Source organism: Acipenser ruthenus, chromosome 10 (genome assembly GCF_902713425.1).
Source record: "Acipenser ruthenus chromosome 10, fAciRut3.2 maternal haplotype, whole genome shotgun sequence".
Taxonomy (NCBI): Eukaryota; Metazoa; Chordata; class Actinopteri; order Acipenseriformes; family Acipenseridae; genus Acipenser; species Acipenser ruthenus.
Genome location: NC_081198.1, coordinates 4,902,087 through 4,921,286, shown reverse-complemented (window position 1 = coordinate 4,921,286; position 19,200 = coordinate 4,902,087). Strand labels below are relative to the sequence as shown.

The 19,200-nt window shown below is 35.4% G+C and overlaps 1 pseudogene; it reads right to left on the bottom strand.

Moving 5' to 3' along the window:
- Positions 1-1,580: 1,580 nt before the first annotated feature.
- LOC117402226 (cell division cycle 7-related protein kinase-like) lies at positions 1,581-18,921 on the bottom strand (annotated as a pseudogene).
- Positions 18,922-19,200: the final 279 nt, after the last annotated feature.

Sequence of the window (19,200 nt, the reverse complement as noted above, 5' to 3'; positions counted from 1 at the left end):
TTCCGAATGGTTCAGGATGCAAATATAGCCTTCATCTATATATATATATATATATATATATATATACATAAACATCAGCGAGCATAAATAAACTTTAGTGACTTCTGTTATTCATCCCTGCCCATGGTTTTGCCCACGAAACGTAGGCATTTTGTTGTGCAGCTTCTCATGGGCCAAGTTGTTTTTTCTTTTTTTCTCTCTCTCAATTCTCCAAGGGTGCTTTCTAGTACTGCAGTTCCTTCATTTAGCCTGCTCCTACACTGGAAGCATACGGAAGTACACAGTGAGGCCCTCTTTCCAACATGGGGCACAGCTGCCATCATCTTTCATAACCTGCTGCTGCAAACAGTACAGCTGGCAAGAGAGTGGGATGAAACAAAAAAAAAAATCATTTCATTCTTTCAAAAACTTGCACCTCCACATACTCTGATAGCAAAAGGCCTCTTCACAGTCCACACTGCCCCTTGCTCTCCTCCCTTTTACCTTCATCTTTTGCTCTTAATGAAATCTCTCTATTCTGGCTTTGATGTTGCTGCACAGCACTGTCTCACAGAACCCCTTAAACCCTTACTTTCATCTGCAAATCAAAAATCATCTTTCATCTTTCTGCTGCCCCCTCCGTCTTATTTGTTGGCTACTTTCAGCCTGTCCCAATGCTACTGTTATCTTAAATCTACCCTCTGCCTTAGACTCTTGCCTGCAGCCATACCAGCATGGTTTTCTTTTACAAGTAATAACCGATTACAGTATGTGTTGTAAAAGGCTCACATGTACTGTATATAGGGTTGCTCAGGGTAAACTTGTGTCTCATTCTCAAGTAGTAGAGAGAGCACTCTTGAAAAATGCTATATATTTTTTTTTTTTGCTCAGCATCAAGTCCTGTACAAATCAAACCTTGACCTGCTGTCATTCTCGTTCCTTGATGGTACGAGCTTTGCTATATGTACTTGATCCTGATCTCAGAAGCACTACTGTATCTGCCTGTACAGCTGGGGCGCTGATCTGCTTGTTTTGGTTTTTGGAAGGGCAAGCTCCTTTTTCTGCCATTTTTAATTGTTCATGTGACAAAGAACAAACAAAAAAAAGAAAAAAAGGTTTCAGATGCCAAAAACACCTTGGGGATTGTGATTTAGTCAGCTCTTTAAAATAAGCTGGCCAGGCCTGTCCAATACTGTATAAATAAGGCGTTACTGGCTCACTATGGGTACTTTTCCCACAACGATTAATTTTGACATTTAAAATTAAAACAAATACTAATCCGTTCCTTGTTTACAACCAGCATTCAGCAGTTGTTTCAGGAATATTTGATGCATTTTATATCTTTTTTCACTTGGCACAAGACCTGTAGAACATCATGCCTTCTTTATTGCCTTCAGGACTGCTGCCAACACCGGCTTCCATGGATTAAACCGGACCTCTGGATCATGTATCATTCTTAGGCTTGCTTATTCCCCTTAAAAGATGATTTACAGGGCTCTTCACTTTCTGTTTTGAACTTTTAACCCCAAAAACTTGTGTCAATTTATGCCAGCTTTCTTATGAAGCCTTCAACACTTCTAATTAAATAGGCACCAACAGACACTGCCAACTTTGTACCAGAAAATAGCATTTTTATTGAACATTAATTCTGCAGTTACCCTACCAATATAAACTTTATTAAAAAATAATTACAATAAAAAAGTGACACCACTTTCCAACACAATAAAAAAACACATGTATAACGGGTTATTATCTGTAAACACCAGATAAAAAGTATATAAGGAAAAAACTACAATACAAGGAAATCCCTTACTGCCCTTCCTGCCACGTGCCTTGTAATGGATTGTTGCAATGACAATTTATAGCCGAATAGTCTTGATTATTGTTGGATTATTTTCCATGCCTTCTTTCAGGTGTTGTTTCCATTATACAATCTGTAATAACCTGTCCTTGAAGTTCTCTGTCCACAGAGAAAATAGAAACAAGGCACTTTGGAGAAGCTTGGCTCCTTGTCAGAAAAGCAGAGTTCACCCACTGCTCCAGCAGTGGGGTCAAAATCACAAGCCTTGAAAGAAAGGGTGCAGCAAAGCCTGGCTAGCCTGTATCCTTGTAGCAGGATTCAGATCTAACAGTTTGTGAAGAAGATCATATGCCATGTCAGGAACTCTGTCCCACCCCTTTATATCTGATGACATGTTGCTGTCTTTGAAGTCTGAGTCGCTTTGACTGTCCTGCTGGGCCTCTTCTTCAAGACTATATTGCTGGGCTTGTTGGCACCTTGTGAAAGAAATCTCCGCCTTTATAGGAGCAGTGCAAGCATCAGGTGTAACCAGAAGATCATCCGAGACTGTGTTTGTTTCAGAGACACTGCTCCCCTTCTGAGAATGTGTTCCTCTTAGCCTTTCACACAGAGTCTTTAAATCCTGAGCTGGAATGTCCTTGCTGCACAGCACTGATTTACCTGCAGAACAACAACACATATAAAACAAATATTGCAATGCTACTGAGCAATGCACACGTAAGCATTTCAAAAGACATTACTGATGATGTCCACATGCACAAAAATGAAATAGATAACTAGTCTATGCTCATATGGCTGTCAATTTGAGGGAAAAATGTATTACATTTTTTTTTTTAAACAGTGTATAACAGGCACATGCATTTATCACATGTCACAATGTAAAAAAGTGACAGATTTTAAATTTCATAAGGGATAGCAGATACTTAAAAAAAATAATAAATTAATAATTGCAAGCGTTTAAAAATGCACATACCAAAAATTTTAGCAGCACGGACAGTTTCTTTGGATCCACGGATGGTCATAATTTGTGCTAAAGCAATTAAGTCATCACTTGCTTTGAAAAAAGGATATCTACCACTGAGCAGGGAGAGGAAAATGACTCCTGCAGACCACATGTCAATCGCTGCAAAATAAAACACATTGTAAACTAATGTCAAAGAAACAACAATACTATGCATGTCTTGCTCCCCAACTACAAAATATCATTTAAAACATCTAAATTCAGTCTCTTCAAGCAGCTGACTGCAATTTTGAAAACATTAAAAAATCTAGCATGCAATTAAAACAGCTATGGCCAAAAGTTTTTAAATCACCTAGAATGGCTTGAGACAACTACAACTACATAATTTAGATGGATTACTTTATTATTTAGAAGACATTTTGGATAATTTCACAACATGTAATCAAATAAACTACAAAATGATATTGCAAAAGTCTACCGGAAGCCACAATAGTAGTACAGTATTTCATGTCAGTTTTTCATTAAGTATATGGAAAACTACAAAGCGGCACGTAATTCAATATGTTAACGTAACATTATTCAGCAGGTTTCATTCGACTTTACGAAGCACAATTTGTTAATTCTATAGGGTGATGGAAAACCTTTGGCCACAGTTGTCCATACTGGACTTCAGAGATGGCCATTCATTTTATGTAACTTATGCCAGGCCTTTAAATCTACTGTACAGATAATTAAGGAATGAATAACATAACAATATAAATGGAAAAGCACACTATACATGGGCAATTATTAGAATAAAACTTAAATCAGTATCTTGCTTCAGTTCTTCAAGTAATACTAACACATGTGCTTCTAATGTGTTACATTATTTATTTATTTATGTTTTGTGTAAGGCCTGGTAAATTACATTTCGAAAGCAGCGTTGAGATTTAGATTTTAAATATATAAATCTGTTTTGCATGGCAAACATTTTGGGGCCCCACTTTGGACTTTTACTATATTTTAACCACATGACTTGCAACACATTGGCATGGTATAGAAACCCTACTCACAGAACGCAATTTCCCACAAGCTGAAATAATTACACTGCTGTCAACTGTTATTATTTGCATCTGTTTTGCAATGATCAAACACATGATCACATGATTCATATACAAAATTCTTTCCCATTTTCTTTTTGATTTTAAAAAGTATATTGTGTTCGTTAACAAAGCACAACAGCCCAATTACTATGGGTCTAGAGTGTGCATTTCCAGTCTAGAACAAACCTGATGTTTTGCCATTTTTGTGTATTTCCTATAATACAGACACTGCTGAAATCAATATACTGTAAAGCAGAGGCGTCAAACTCCTGTCCTCGAGGGCCGCAGGGTCTTCTGGTTTTCATTCCAACTTAAGCTCTCACTTAATTTAATTGATCTAATTATTTGTTCAATTGGACAGGTTTAATATTTTTCAAGGTCTTTTACAGTTGATGAGTTAACAAATGTAAAAGCAAAGTTGGAATTGTATACACGTTTCCCTTAGATTAGGGGAAAGAGACAAGAAAGTTACGAGTGTTTTAAATCATGAATTTAGGCAGAAGAGATTTGAAATGAGGCAAACAGATGTTTTGGTTATAGCGTTGGCTGCTTGAAGGTAGGCAATTGTTTAACAAATTGAAAAACTGAAGTCTTGGTTACATAAGAAATAATGAAAAGCATACAGCTAGCATTTTATTTGCAGAAATGGAGGAACATGCTCTGTACTAATTAGGCGTGCCTTTCAGTTATAACACAAAACAGGAAATGGCCTAATGGTGTTAGAATTCATTGTAAAATGAATTCCCTATGTAATTGAAAAATATGATAACACTTAAATACAACATACGCAATTGAGAAGTTTGATGAAGGAATTATTGGTTGTTTAGTTATTAGATTTAATTTAGCAGCTATGGTCACTCAAAACGTTAAAGAACCATTGAAAAGTTAACAAGTAAACCGTCTGTAGAAACAGAAGTACTGTACCTGTGGTTTGATTGGGACACTTTGTAAGGACTTCAGGTGCTCTGAAACCAGGAGTACCTGCCCTTGGGGCGACTTGTTGCCATCTTTAAAACAAAACCAAAAACAAAATACAGCATATTTATTTATAGATGGTAGCTAAACCTGCACAATCAAAATCTACTTAACATCCATATTTAAAATACGATTTCATGTCTGAGATATGTGCAGGTCAGTTGGTACACAGCAGGTACCTATCACTGCAAACCTGGACCATTACTGAATGCTAAACAAAAACAATTCTCTGGTTTTGTTAGTTTTTTTGGCTAAGCTTCTTTACCTCCCGCCCTATGACTTTCTTTGAATCAGACATTCAAGGTTTCCAAGACAAATGAAATGTCACTTCAGATTCTTTCCGTTTTGTAAAAACTATGCTGGTCTTTGTTTATTGTTTGTTTTCAGATTTTGTTTTGGAAGATATGTGCACAATTCAACGACCATCTGGAACCATTTATTTGGCTGGTGGGAGGCAGAGATGCTTTTGTTAGCCATGGAAACCTTGTACTATAGAATAGGAATTAATGTGGGAGATGTTAAGCACTGTACAAAAGCACACAACAAGATTTAAAAAAAAAAAAAAACCCATCAACCATTCTATATGTGAATAAAGCAGTGGAGTACGTGCTTACTTTCAGGAATAAATGGAAACACATGCCCTTTACATTCCGGTCAATACCCAAAAGTTCTTGTCATAAACCTCTACCCAAAATTAACTAAAAGTAATTTCCGAAATATTCATTACATTAGCATTAACATCCATTCTTTTCATAGTCCCCTTCTCAGTTTTGAGCACTCTCCAATTTAAGGTCCCGTAGGCGATAAAAAGAGCAGAATCAGCAATTAAAAACTCTTAAGGTTCAACAATTTGAAGAACAGTGAATTATGTGTTCAGCGTTACCTTGAAAGGCACACGTTGCAAACTCTATCCGTCATGTAGCAGTCACATGTCAGGGTTGCAGGGCACTGGGCGGTTGGTTTTCGGCTGTGGTTGCTGGCTGCACCTTTAGCTAGCACTGGCTTGTGTTTTGTTACTGCCATTTTCCTGGATGTAAGATCTACAGCCTTGGATGGTTTCACTGGCTAAAATAAAATACAAATTAAAAGCATATAAAATCAACAGCATATTCATCATTTATGTTGTATCGGCTTGTCTGGTCAAATTGCTTTTTTCTGTTTCTAAATTTGATTATGTTCTTGGACCCAAACGTCAGCCACATTTAAATTTCTTTACAAACTGTTGGTATTTTTATACAGCCAGTAACACACTTTAATGCACTATGACGAATATATTCTGCCTCAAACAAAAGTAAGCCACAACTATGTGCGATAACTATTATCAACATAAACCACTGATAAAGTACAACAATGAAAAGGGATGCTGCTCCAATTACCTTGAGTATAGCTCCTTCGTGCGGCTTAAGACTATTTAAATTTCTTTCACCAAACACAGAACGGTGCGAGTTGATCAACAGTGATTCCTGTAAGAACATCAAAATTAGGTTAACAATTTTGACACGGCCATTTCAGCACCATGTTATAAAAAAAAAAAAAGACCTATGGTCTTGGTCAAATAAATAAAGCAGGTGCTTGTTAATCTTTCAGACACCTTGATATCTCCAGAGTGTTAACCCAATAGCAATGTCTAGACAGAGCCATAAACACCCTCACAAGTGCAACATGCCATGCCATGCAAAAGTCGAGAATACAATGTACCAGAAGGTGCAATAAGCGGTTTGTTATTTAACAGCAAAACTAGACCCTACAACTGGAAAAGTTCTAAATCAGTCAAGCGATTACGTTATTTAAGCATACCTAAGGTGAGATTGTCTTTTAACTACATTAATAACTATTTTCCCAACACTTTTGCAAAAACATATAACTGGCAAGGGCTTTAGTAGAGCCGCTATAGCTCCCCCTTCTGGTCAAATGCTTTTATTACACCAAAAGTTTTCAAACACTGCAGTACTGACCATTGTAAACTTTGACCTAAAAAAACTGCTAAAAGTTTAAACCTACAAGCACAATTCTGTAATTTAATTCTGAATTCTCTCCTTGTTTGTTTTGTATCAAGGGTGATAAGTTACTAAAATGTACAAAAAACACCAATTAATTAAACTTCTTTTCTGTTTGGATTTTTAATTCAGATTTATAAACAAAAACAAAAAAATTCAGCTTTGTGGTCATATAACAAAACTGTTTTTATAAATGTATTTTGAAAAACAAAAGAAATCTGATGCAGAACCTTTCCTTGCTTAGCCTGTGCAAGAGACCAGGATCGTTTAACAGGTGGTTTTGCAGAGGAGTTCTGAGTGATGTCTTTAGCGGCTGTACTACTGTGAGGTGTCTTATTCCCCGTGGTGATGTGAGATTTATTTTTCGAGCAACTCCACTGCTGGCCCTCGCCCTTTACAACCTTCAGGAGCTCGACATGGGTATCAGCAGTACCCTGTGCTAGGCCAAAATCCACTAATGCATACCTGCAATTAGAAAAGAAAAACCACACACACACTTTAAAATAATGGTTGCAAATTCCTATTGATTCCAACGCATGAGCTGCATGCAATGTTCCACTTGAATTCATTATGTGTTGCAGAAAAAAGTTATAAAAGAATGTCAGTTAAATGCACAGAAGTTAATACTAGTTGTGCATAAATCCTCAAAGCCCTACAATTATACATTTAAGTTCAAATGGACCTTATTTATTTCTTAGCAGATTATTATTATTATTTATTTCTTAGCAGATGCCCTTATCCAGGGCAACTTCCAATTGTTATAACATATCACATTATTTTTACATTCTGTTATGAAATCAGCTGTACTATTACTATTAGTACTATTATTACTGAATAATAAAAAGGAAGCATGAATTGAGTTGTTTCTGTTTTGACAAGGCCCGTATTGCAATAAAAAACCTTGAATTCTCCAATTACTGGCTGTGTCCAGGATTTGTTTAATAACTAAAGATCTTCAAAACTTAACGTTACAAGCAACTACCTCCAAGGTTTCTTTGTTTGGACCCGATGTTGCACATGCATTTTCCCATTTGTGCCAAAAAGAACACATTTCTGATCATGAATCCAAAGCAATTATTTCTATTGTTAGTGTGCCAGATCTGTGTGATGTTAAGACCGTTTCAATATTTTTATTCTTTGTGGATAAACTAGTGACGTATCCACACTATTTATATTGGCTTAATTTGGTCTTAAAGCAACATTCTAAGTAGATATCATATTACGGTGGCACCATGTCTCTGTAACATGACCTCTTAACTACAGTCTCATCCCCAAGGTGCACCAGTAATCCTAATTCAACATGGACTAATTCATTATTTACTTAAATTTAATATATATTTAAATACACTCAACGGAGGATAAAAGAACACTTTCACATTCTGTTTTTTTTTTTACATTTTAATCATCAAAGCACAAATTATAAAGCACATGTTCAAAATATGGCCAGTGTCCATTGTCTGGTTGCTTGAGTCAGAACCATAAAAAGAAAAAATAAATCAGTTGTTCAACCCTTCAGTAGTTCTAGCACCCCCCTCCCCTCTCTCAAAAGGATTGCAAGTTACAGTGAATAAATAATGTAGTACATTTTGAATGCAGTACTCTGCACTATCGACAAACACCACGAAATGAGAACGTGCATCTGAAAGGGGGTAGATATACAGGTCACTGAAATACTTGAAATAAAACAATTAATATTTTACTGTGAAAATGAACTCTAATAAACTGGAATATGAACTTCTGTGTTATAGATTACACAAATGGAAAAAAAGCAGACTACATTTACTGTGTTTTGCCAGAGTCTGCATTCCATAAATGCATAATAAAGTTAGTAAGGTAAACATACTTTTTCTGCTGCCTGTTGTACAGGAAGTTACTTGGCTTGATGTCACGGTGAATGATGCCAAAGTGATGAACGTGCGTTAGAGCTTTCAGCATGTGGAACATATACTCCCGTACTTCTGCAAAACTGATGCAACCTAAAATTTCCTGAAAGAATGTGGCAGCATATAATCTTTTATTTCATTTGGCCATTTTTCTGTATTAGGGCGGTCAGTTAAGCCTCAAAATAGCAATCGATTAATTGGGCACACAAAATCGAATCGTTCGAATAAATATCGATGATTGTACTGCCCACAAAGTTTCGCTCCATTCCCCTCCCCGACATGATTATTTTAATATCATTGCAGTTTGTGCACAACAACTGAACGCGAGGGGTAATTACGCCTTGGTAGCATCAGGAGAAAAAAAACCCCACAACATTCACCTAAAGCAAGTTTAACACACTACAGGAGTGTTACTAAAATATTTATTCCAAACAGATTACAGTACTTTGGAATGTAATCTATATAAACTAGACACGAGTTTATGAAAACTGTCTTTTTTTATTTAGTGACAGCTGCAGCATCACTATCCACACAATGCGGAAATCCCTGCCTAAAACATAATAATAATAATAATAATAATAATAATAATAATAATAATAATAATAATAATAATAATAATAATAATAATAAATTGATTTACTTATCACAACATGCGGACACGCTATAGGTCAAGCTGATCGTTGCTCCAAAATTGCGTTTAACATCACTGGTCGTTTTATTATTACTATTATTATTATGTTTAACATTATTGAATATTGTTAAGTAGTCATTATATAACAGTTTTTTTTTAAACTCAAACTATATACAGTCGGTTTTCTTCAATGTGCACAATTTATTTAAATGCTATTTGCCAGGAATACAAGCCTATCATCCTGCTCTGGATACAAGGTGGCGTGCTTTTCACACAGAGGGACGTATTTACAAAGCATTTTCAAAACTGATTCTCTGGTAGGACGGAACCAGCAAATCAGATGCTAGTTAACACAAGCAGGAGAAGAAGAGCACGTCCACTGCTTGTCTGGCAGAAATACTGTAAATAGCAAGGCAGGGCGTTCGGTGCAACATAATGTTATTAACTATGCGCGTTACAAAAATGTAATGATTGAATCGGTTACCAGGTACTTATATCAATGTATATAATGAGGAATGGAATCGATCGAAAAATCGATTTTCAATTTAATCGTAGCAGCCCTATTCTGTATTCACGTTTGTGAATATTATAAAACAACAAACTTACCACAAAAGATTAATGTTCCAGATAAGGCATAACAATAACCACATGGTCATCCTTCCTTAGGCATGATGTCACTCCCATGACATTTTCCTTTCCTCTAGAAGTAAAATAAAAAAAGGTTCTCATTTTAACATTTCTTTCAGCTACCACAAAAATGTACTGTTGAAATTTGTTAGCGATAAAAAATAAAATAATAATATTGAGATCAGATGCTCTGTGTGACTCTCAAACATTAAAATGTAGTGGTTGTTTGATTCATTGTTTAATCCACAAGATCATGAACCCTGGTTATTACACTTTTAGAAATTTATATTTTACAAAAAAAAACACAAAAAAACAACACACGTACAGTATATGTCCCCCAAAACGATACCGCAAATATATTTAACAGCAAGTAACAATAGGGTAAAAAAAAATAATAATCATTGCAAGCATACAACATACAAAAAGATTATACATTTGTGTTTACCACTATATAAAAATATTTTAATCAAGGCACTTCAGTTTATAAACTTAAACTAAGCCTAAAAAGTACAGCTTTTCACCCCAGTTCAGATTGTTTTGTTGCCCTTTCTCTCACAACGCCGTTGTATTTAATACTCTTAACATAACATTAGGCCCCTACATGAAATACAAAACAGTACTGTGCAGTACAGGCCTCTCTTTATAGAGATGAAGCAGACCAAAAACTTTTTTACTGACATAACAAAATGCATATACAACGTTATATCTACACATCATAAGATTTTTCTTCTTGCTTTTATAAGAGAACAAACAGTCACCTGATATTTAAAATACAGTAAATATTTGTTTTTCTTCTCATGAACTTCTTAAGGGTCATTCATATTGTCATCATTTTCTTGAAATATGTTTGTTCCATAGTAAAAACTGGAAAACATGTGGAAATGGCAGTAAAACAACCAGACATGTATAAACAGCCACTTAAAGCATGCATGATAAAGACTGTCAAAATTCTGTTTTGGTTTGGTTTAAACCCAATGAGACAGTACAAGTTTAAAGAAATGATTGCAAAGCCACAGGATCCAAAAATCTCAATGCAAGCTTGATCCAAAGGCTTCCAATAGGCTTTGCATAACTAGTCTTATCACTGTCTCTTCCCCAATCTGTCATTAACTTGTATTTGAAAAAAAAAAAAAAAAACTGTTCTGGGGTTCATCTGCTGGTAAAAGATGGTGACGGTTTAGTTTAAGTGACCATTAGTGCAGCTTTTACCATGATAGACAGGAACTTTCACAAAAGGAATTGCCAAAGAACACTCACCCAGCCACTGTTAAGCACTGAAGTTCTGCAGCGATTCGTATTGGATGGCTGGTAGGAATTAAATGCTTTAAAGCAAACTTCTCCTGAACTCCAGATTTCAGCTGTGCTGTTGCCAAGTAAACCGAGCTAAATGTACCTGTCAAAAGTAAAATACGTAACATTTTATATTTACACACACACTGTACAAGTCCTGGCTAGAGACCAAGCAGCAAGAACAAAATTAAAGAGTAAAAAAAAAGAAAAACAAAACACTGCAAGTAGCAGGCAGTTTCCACTGGTTATAAAAATAATGCAAGTACTGTACACACCTTCTCCAATTTTATCCTTGATCTGGAAGACTTTGGAAAGCTGTGGTACCGTCTCATACAAGCTTTCAATATCTGCTCTTACTTCACCTAAAGAAAAACAAGAAACGTCAATTGGAAAAAATAATAATAAACTTAAACCCTTTGATAAGTAGGAGTATAAAAACACTGTGGAGTTTAATGTAATGATCTGAATATAATCTAATACAAATACAGTGGTCCTCTAACTATATTCATCTCATTGGACTTTTCCCCCCAGCCTGGGTGCTTTGTTAACCACCCCCCCCTTTTTTTACATGAAGTAAAAATAGAAGTAAATGTCAGCATTAGAGATTGTTAAGGAATTAAAGGTTATGTCTTTGTTATATTAAACCCACAACTCTGTGTTACTTGTACAAAAAGCCAGATGTCTTCTGCTTGCTGTTTCACACTTTCTTGATGTCAAAATGGATTAGGTTTATTTTATTTTTTTTAAACGTATTTCTTTTTCTACTATACCATAAAAGTAGCAGGCTTTAGGAAACTGAACATGGTGATGTCGCGAAGACTTCTTCAATAAGTTTATTTCTACTCAGTGCTACAGAGCCATGGCATGTAAATACCAAATGTAGTTTGTTTTAAAAGCACGGTAAGACAGATGGCACAGTGAAGTAACAAGTTAGTGATAGGGTTATTATAAACATTAACAAAACAATCTGTACTAAATATTACATTCTAGAGAGGGAGGGGATCCCAACAAACACATTTAAACCAACTAACTGGTCAATATATATAACAACCCCCCCCCCCCCCCCAAAAAAAAAAACACATTTATTTATACTTACTTGAAAGTTTATATCTTCCATCATGTTTGTCATCTTTTGACTGAACACACAAAAGGTCACTTTTCTTCTGCAAAGTTTGTAGGGCAACTTCCATTATATGAATACCTATTAATGTGAATTAAGAAAAAAAAAAACAAAGAAGCTATAAAATGGAATCTTAATGTTATGATCGCTGTAAGAATCTTCTAGAAATTAAGGAAAAATAAAAAAATAAAAAAATTTTGATTCTGCTCCTTGGCTTAGTGCTACTCTTGGTAACCCACCTGGACTCTCAATAAGGTCTGCATTCTGACCTAAGTAGGGTGCCAAGGTGAATAACATTAGAAGACTGTGGTAAACAGATCCATTCAAATTGTAATGTTTATTTGAATATGATTGTTGTGTTTTATTAGCACACTTGTTGGCAGCTTACTAAAATATGCTACATGTTCATAGTATGATTTTATAACAAGTGTATGGCAATTGAGATCAAGCAGGTCCTCTATATTCACAACCTGTGGTGATGTGGCTTCCTGACAAATATTTACACAAGCCAAGTAGACCTTTAATTTACTCTGTATAACTCGGTGACATTTAGATTTTAAACGTATAGAATATCCATATTGCAATTATATTAATATCTGTAAAATGAAATACTGTTATTACAATGGTTAATGGTTTCAAACGAGGAAATGACCTGTCTGTGTGTGCTAACAGGAGTACGATAGAACAAACTTTTTACAAATCTTGGAGTGGAAATTGAGATCAATAAGTACGGTCAAACTTTTCCTGAAAATGATCCAAAAAAAAAAAATCACAATTAAAATGACTGTGTTGTTGGAGAAAGTACAGAACCTGTTTATAACATGGGAATTCAAACATTATTACAACAGATAAGTTGCGGTAAAAAATGCGTATAATAGCATGCAATAATAACATAATCAATACATAACAGACGAATCTCATGCGGTTAGCGAGTATCTCTCAAACCACGTTAAATTCGTCACATTTATTATAGACACCCCAACAACAATGTGCCTTATTTGTGAATTTAGTAACTGAAAGAAAATTAAATACCTTTTAACTTCTTAATTCTACAGTAAAGCGTCCACTACTACTGTTTCCTTCTCTTCCGTGGTTTCTTTTTCCGCCAACAAACTCCCCGCTCAAAGTGACGTAGACTGGGATGTTCCTTACCCGGAATCTGAATACAGTACTAATATTAAAGTACTATCAGTGCGTCACTTGGTTTCCATGGGTACATGTAACAGAAGGCGGTACAATGTAGCTCGTCCATATTTGACTATAATCCAATCCCTGCAACAACAAATTATTTCCCTATGAATCATACGAAAGCATCAGCGGAAGTGATAGAAAACAGATGTACGGAACGGTAAAATAAATAAATAAATAAATAAATAAATAAAATAGAATAAAATAAAAACATGGTAAATGCACGTATCCCGTACTAGTGTCCTGTTACTGTATAAATAATGTGTCAACTTGCAAATTTATCATGAAAATAGAGGCTATGGTAAATATATATACACAGGGGGAAACAGTTTTAACAAATCTTTAACATGTTGCAATTAAGCTCTTTTTTGCCTCTTCAGATAATCCACAGCTTGCTGCACGTGTTGAAAAATGGGCAAAGTGCTAACGCAATAAATCTCGAGGCAAAAAAAAACAACCTCTAAAGTAACAATGTAGTTGCTATAGTTGTGTTAAAATGGTTTTATTCCTCAGGCATTTTAAGTTTAACTTTTTGGGGGTTGTAAAGTCAAATGTATGCATTTATTCTGCTCTGTGAAGAGTGCAGTACAAGCTTAAGAGGATGAATATTGAAATATGTGCTTATCTGTACTTTGCCAATATACTTTCAAGCCAGCAGAGGTATATCATATACAGCATTAATGTCACAAATTAGTATGTATAGGTTAAGTGTAGTTAAGTGGACAAACAACATCTGCCCCCCCCCACCAAAAAACACAAAAACAATATGACTTTGAAATAAAATAATGTTTTAACTGTTGCTTTTATACAGGAGCAGAACATCCACTTTATTTATTGATTTGGATTACTACATTGTATACATTTAGCTTTTAAATATATTTCAGATACAGTAGAAGGATGTGAGATCATTAGCTAAACAATCTTAACAAATATGCTAATTCTACTTAAAAAGCAAAAACAACAACACATCGGCGCTCTCACATTATACAGATATCACATTATTTTTTTTTACATACAATTACCCATTCATACAGTTGGGCTTTTACCGGAGCAATCTAGGTAAAGTACCTTGCTCAAGGATACAGCAGCAGTGTCCTCCACCTGGGATTAAACCCACAGCCCTCTGGTCAAGAGTCCAGAGCCCTAACCACTACTCCACACTGCTGCCCACAAAATATGGACTGGAGAAGAGGGCTATAGTGGAAAATTACTGACCCAAGGGAAGACTATTGTTACCGACAGGGCTATAATGCCCGAAGCCGCAGACTGAGGCCATTGTACCCTGGGGATAAAAATAGTCTTCCTGAGGGGCATTTAATTTTCCACTATGAGCTGAGTCTGCAGTAAATATTTTGGTCGCAAATATTTATGGCTTTACAGTATTTTGTTTAAATATAGATGATACAGCATATGTAAATAACTAAATAACATAAATAAATAACCGAAAATATTTTTGAAGTTCATACTGCAAGTTTTATTTATTTATTTATTTTGTAGTATGTTTTGTAATTCATTTTCTGTTAAGTCACAGAATCGGGGTTCAGCAGTTTTTTCATTCAGCCATTTTATCTTGTTGTTAGCAGTGGAGGTGGAGGGCATTCCTTTGAAAAGGGGCATGACTGACAGTGATGTGAACCAATCACGTGGCAGAGGGAGACTACTGCCCAGTGGTATAAGGATGTTATGGCAGTAGTTCAATCTATTTTTCCTCCTATAATAAGGTTTTAACCAATCACAGGCCAGAATTTACAAGCACTGAATTTACAAGCATACTGTATATATATGCTGTATAAAAAAGTCATGAACTTAAAGTAATTTAGAGTAGAACAGCATAACCAAAAATATATTATTTATTAGTTAACTGCTCCAAATTTACTAGGTGTACGAACCACAGATGTTTCAGCACTCTGTGCTGTGATCTGTAAATGTTCTGATTGTGGTTTCTCCCACGTGTTGGCATGAGTTTCAAATCTCTTTGGCCCAGAGTAAAAGGCACTGTACTCCTGCTGAATGTCAAGTCCCAACTTAAACAATAGTATGAAAAAAGAAAAATGTAAATGCATTTCAGTGTTTATTAAGTATATAAATAAAATAATGCTTTATTTGTGACAGATGATAACACACGGCTGTTTCTGCAAAAAAGTAACAGGTTTCAGGCATAAAAACATACCAAGAAAACAACATTCTTAGTCCTTTTTAGGTAAAGTTTAATTGTAGTTACAACACAAAAACTATTTGTATAGTGTTTTTTTGTATATATATTATGTGGCTTTCAAAAATCATCTGTTAAAATAAAACAGATACCACATTAATCATCTGTAGAATGCCAAATTCTTATTTTTTTTTCCAAGAAACCAGAATGCTTTTTTTTTTATCTGCATGATTGATTTCCTAATTAACCTAGCTATTTTATTATTTTGAATCTTTTATTCAGTTCTGGAAACACCAGAGTCTATCTTCTATTCAAGTGTGTATAAACTTAGAGGATGAGGGAACAATTCCATCCAAGTCTTATGCTCTCTTTTTTGAGGTCGCCAGCTCAGACCTATTGTTGATGCATTGTGTTGAAATGTGTGGGAGTGTTGTAATGTGGTCTACTACTGTCAACTGAGGGATTTATTGGTTGGGACGACAAACTCCTTTCACTTGTGTACTAGGCCTCCAGATTTTAAATGTACTGTACACACTGAATTAAGAAACAACATTTTAACACACCATATTCTGAACTAATAAGATTCACACTAAGTTCCTCGCCTTTGAGTTCTCTTGTGACTTCAATTTTCTTAGACCAGCTCCCAGATTTCAGTGGAAGTGAATCACTTAAATAGAGTATAATAATAATAATAATAATAATAATAATAATAATAATAATAATAATAATAATAGTGTGAGACATTTTATTACGCACACTGTTATAAATTTTAATTAAATATACAGTACATTTTCACTTTCATTCAAAGTACATTCAAATAAAAAAGGATATGAAACAGTAAAAAAGGTAAAAAAATATATATATGTGAGTTTTTGCTGAAAAACCACTTCATTATCACAATCTCCTATAAGCAAGGTAACGTAATGATTGTCTGGTGCAGTTCTCTTTATCCTAAGCTGCTCGTAATTTGTTAAATTGACTGTGACAATGATCTCTGCAATTGATGCGTTGTACCTTGCAATCTGAAAAACAGTGTTTCCAACATTTAAATATTGTTTGCAGCTATATCTTTGTTGTACACCATGCAGATGTTTGATAAGATCACATTTGTTTATTACTCCATTGTTCTGTGGTGCAGTGAATTCTTTCATCTATGTAAACATTAAAATACATCTATATCTATCTATCTATCTATCGATATATATATACAGTGCCTTGCGAAAGTATTCGGCCCCCTTGAACTTTGCGACCTTTTGCCACATTTCAGGCTTCAAACATAAAGATATGAAACTGTAATTTTTTGTGAAGAATCAACAACAAGTGGGACACAATCATGAAGTGGAACGAAATTTATTGGATATTTCAAACTTTTTTAACAAATAAAAAACTGAAAAATTGGGCGTGCAAAATTATTCAGCCCCTTTACTTTCAGTGCAGCAAACTCTCTCCAGAAGTTCAGTGAGGATCTCTGAATGATCCAATGTTGACCTAAATGACTAATGATGATAAATAGAATCCACCTGTGTGTAATCAAGTCTCCGTATAAATGCACCTGCACTGTGATAGTCTCAGAGGTCCATTTAAAGCGCAGAGAGCATCATGAAGAACAAGGAACACACCAGGCAGGTCCGAGATACTGTTGTGGAGAAGTTTAAAGCCGGATTTGGATACAAAAAGATTTCCCAAGCTTTAAACATCTCAAGGAGCACTGTGCAAGCGATAATATTGAAATGGAAGGAGTATCAGACCACTGCAAATCTACCAAGACCTGGCCGTCCCTCTAAACTTTCAGCTCATACAAGGAGAAGACTGATCAGAGATGCAGCCAAGAGGCCCATGATCACTCTGGATGAACTGCAGAGATCTACAGCTGAGGTGGGAGACTCTGTCCATAGGACAACAATCAGTCGTATACTGCACAAATCTGGCCTTTATGGAAGAGTGGCAAGAAGAAAGCCATTTCTTAAAGATATCCATAAAAAGTGTCGTTTACAGTTTGCCACAAGCCACCTGGGAGACACACCAAACATGTGGAAGAAGGTGCTCTGGTCAGATGAAACCAAAATCGAACTTTTTGGCAACAATGCAAAACGTTATGTTTGGCGTAAAAGCAACACAGTTCATCACCCTGAACACACCATCCCCACTGTCAAACATGGTGGTGGCAGCATCATGGTTTGGGCCTGCTTTTCTTCAGCAGGGACAGGGAAGATGGTTAAAATTGATGGGAAGATGGATGGAGCCAAATACAGAACCATTCTGGAAGAAAACCTGATGGAGTCTGCAAAAGACCTGAGACTGGGACGGAGATTTGTCTTCCAACAAGACAATGATCCAAAACATAAAGCAAAATCTACAATGGAATGGTTCACAAATAAACATATCCAGGTGTTAGAATGGCCAAGTCAAAGTCCAGACCTGAATCCAATCGAGAATCTGTGGAAAGAACTGAAAACTGCTGTTCACAAATGCTCTCCATCCAACCTCACTGAGCTTGAGCTGTTTTGCAAGGAGGAATGGGCAAAAATTTCAGTCTCTCGATGTGCAAAACTGATAGAGACATACCCCAAGAGACTTACAGCTGTAATCGCAGCAAAAGGTGGCGCTACAAAGTATTAACTTAAGGGGGCTGAATAATTTTGCACGTCCAATTTTTCAGTTTTTTATTTGTTAAAAAAGTTTGAAATATCCAATAAATTTCGTTCCACTTCATGATTGTGTCCCACTTGTTGTTGATTCTTCACAAAAAATTACAGTTTCATATCTTTATGTTTGAAGCCTGAAATGTGGCAAAAGGTCGCAAAGTTCAAGGGGGCCGAATACTTTCGCAAGGCACTGTATATAGTCGATATGTTTCAATATAATTTTTTTTTTTTTAATGTAATTTGGATGTCATAACAGAACCAATAAGTCACCTGATTTACACTGACCTCATACTTTGGAAGATGTATGATAGCTTCTCTTACTTGGCTTCCAAAAGGAGGGTGTCTGTTCACAATATGTAAAACACATTAATCATAATTATTTGGGAGAGAAATTATAGGTCGTTACAGGTCAAGTACAGTAACTTAAAATGGTGTCTGAATTTCTAATGTAGTGCTATTTTTTTCAAAGGCATCTATGGGTTAACTTCTATCTTAATTTTATATTGGGAGAAAGTGATAAAAAGAAACTCACAATTGATTGCCAAAAATGTGAAACCACCCCTGCCCAACAATACCATCTCCAGTTCCCGTGAATCAGTTTCTTGGTGGTTGCCCTGCATTTACCATTGTAGTTAATAGTGTTACAACCTGTAAATTGATAACAAACACAAACAAAACCATGAAAGTGTGTCTGAAAGAGGTGCCTGAAAACAAAACATAAACACTTTTAATTAGAGAACATTGTTGAAGAAAGCTGTAAAAATTACTCAGCTGGCAACACTATAAATACAAGGTATTATTATCAGGATTCAAAATGTAGAGTAAGAGTTTATCATAGTTCAACAATGACAGGACAAACCAAGGATAAA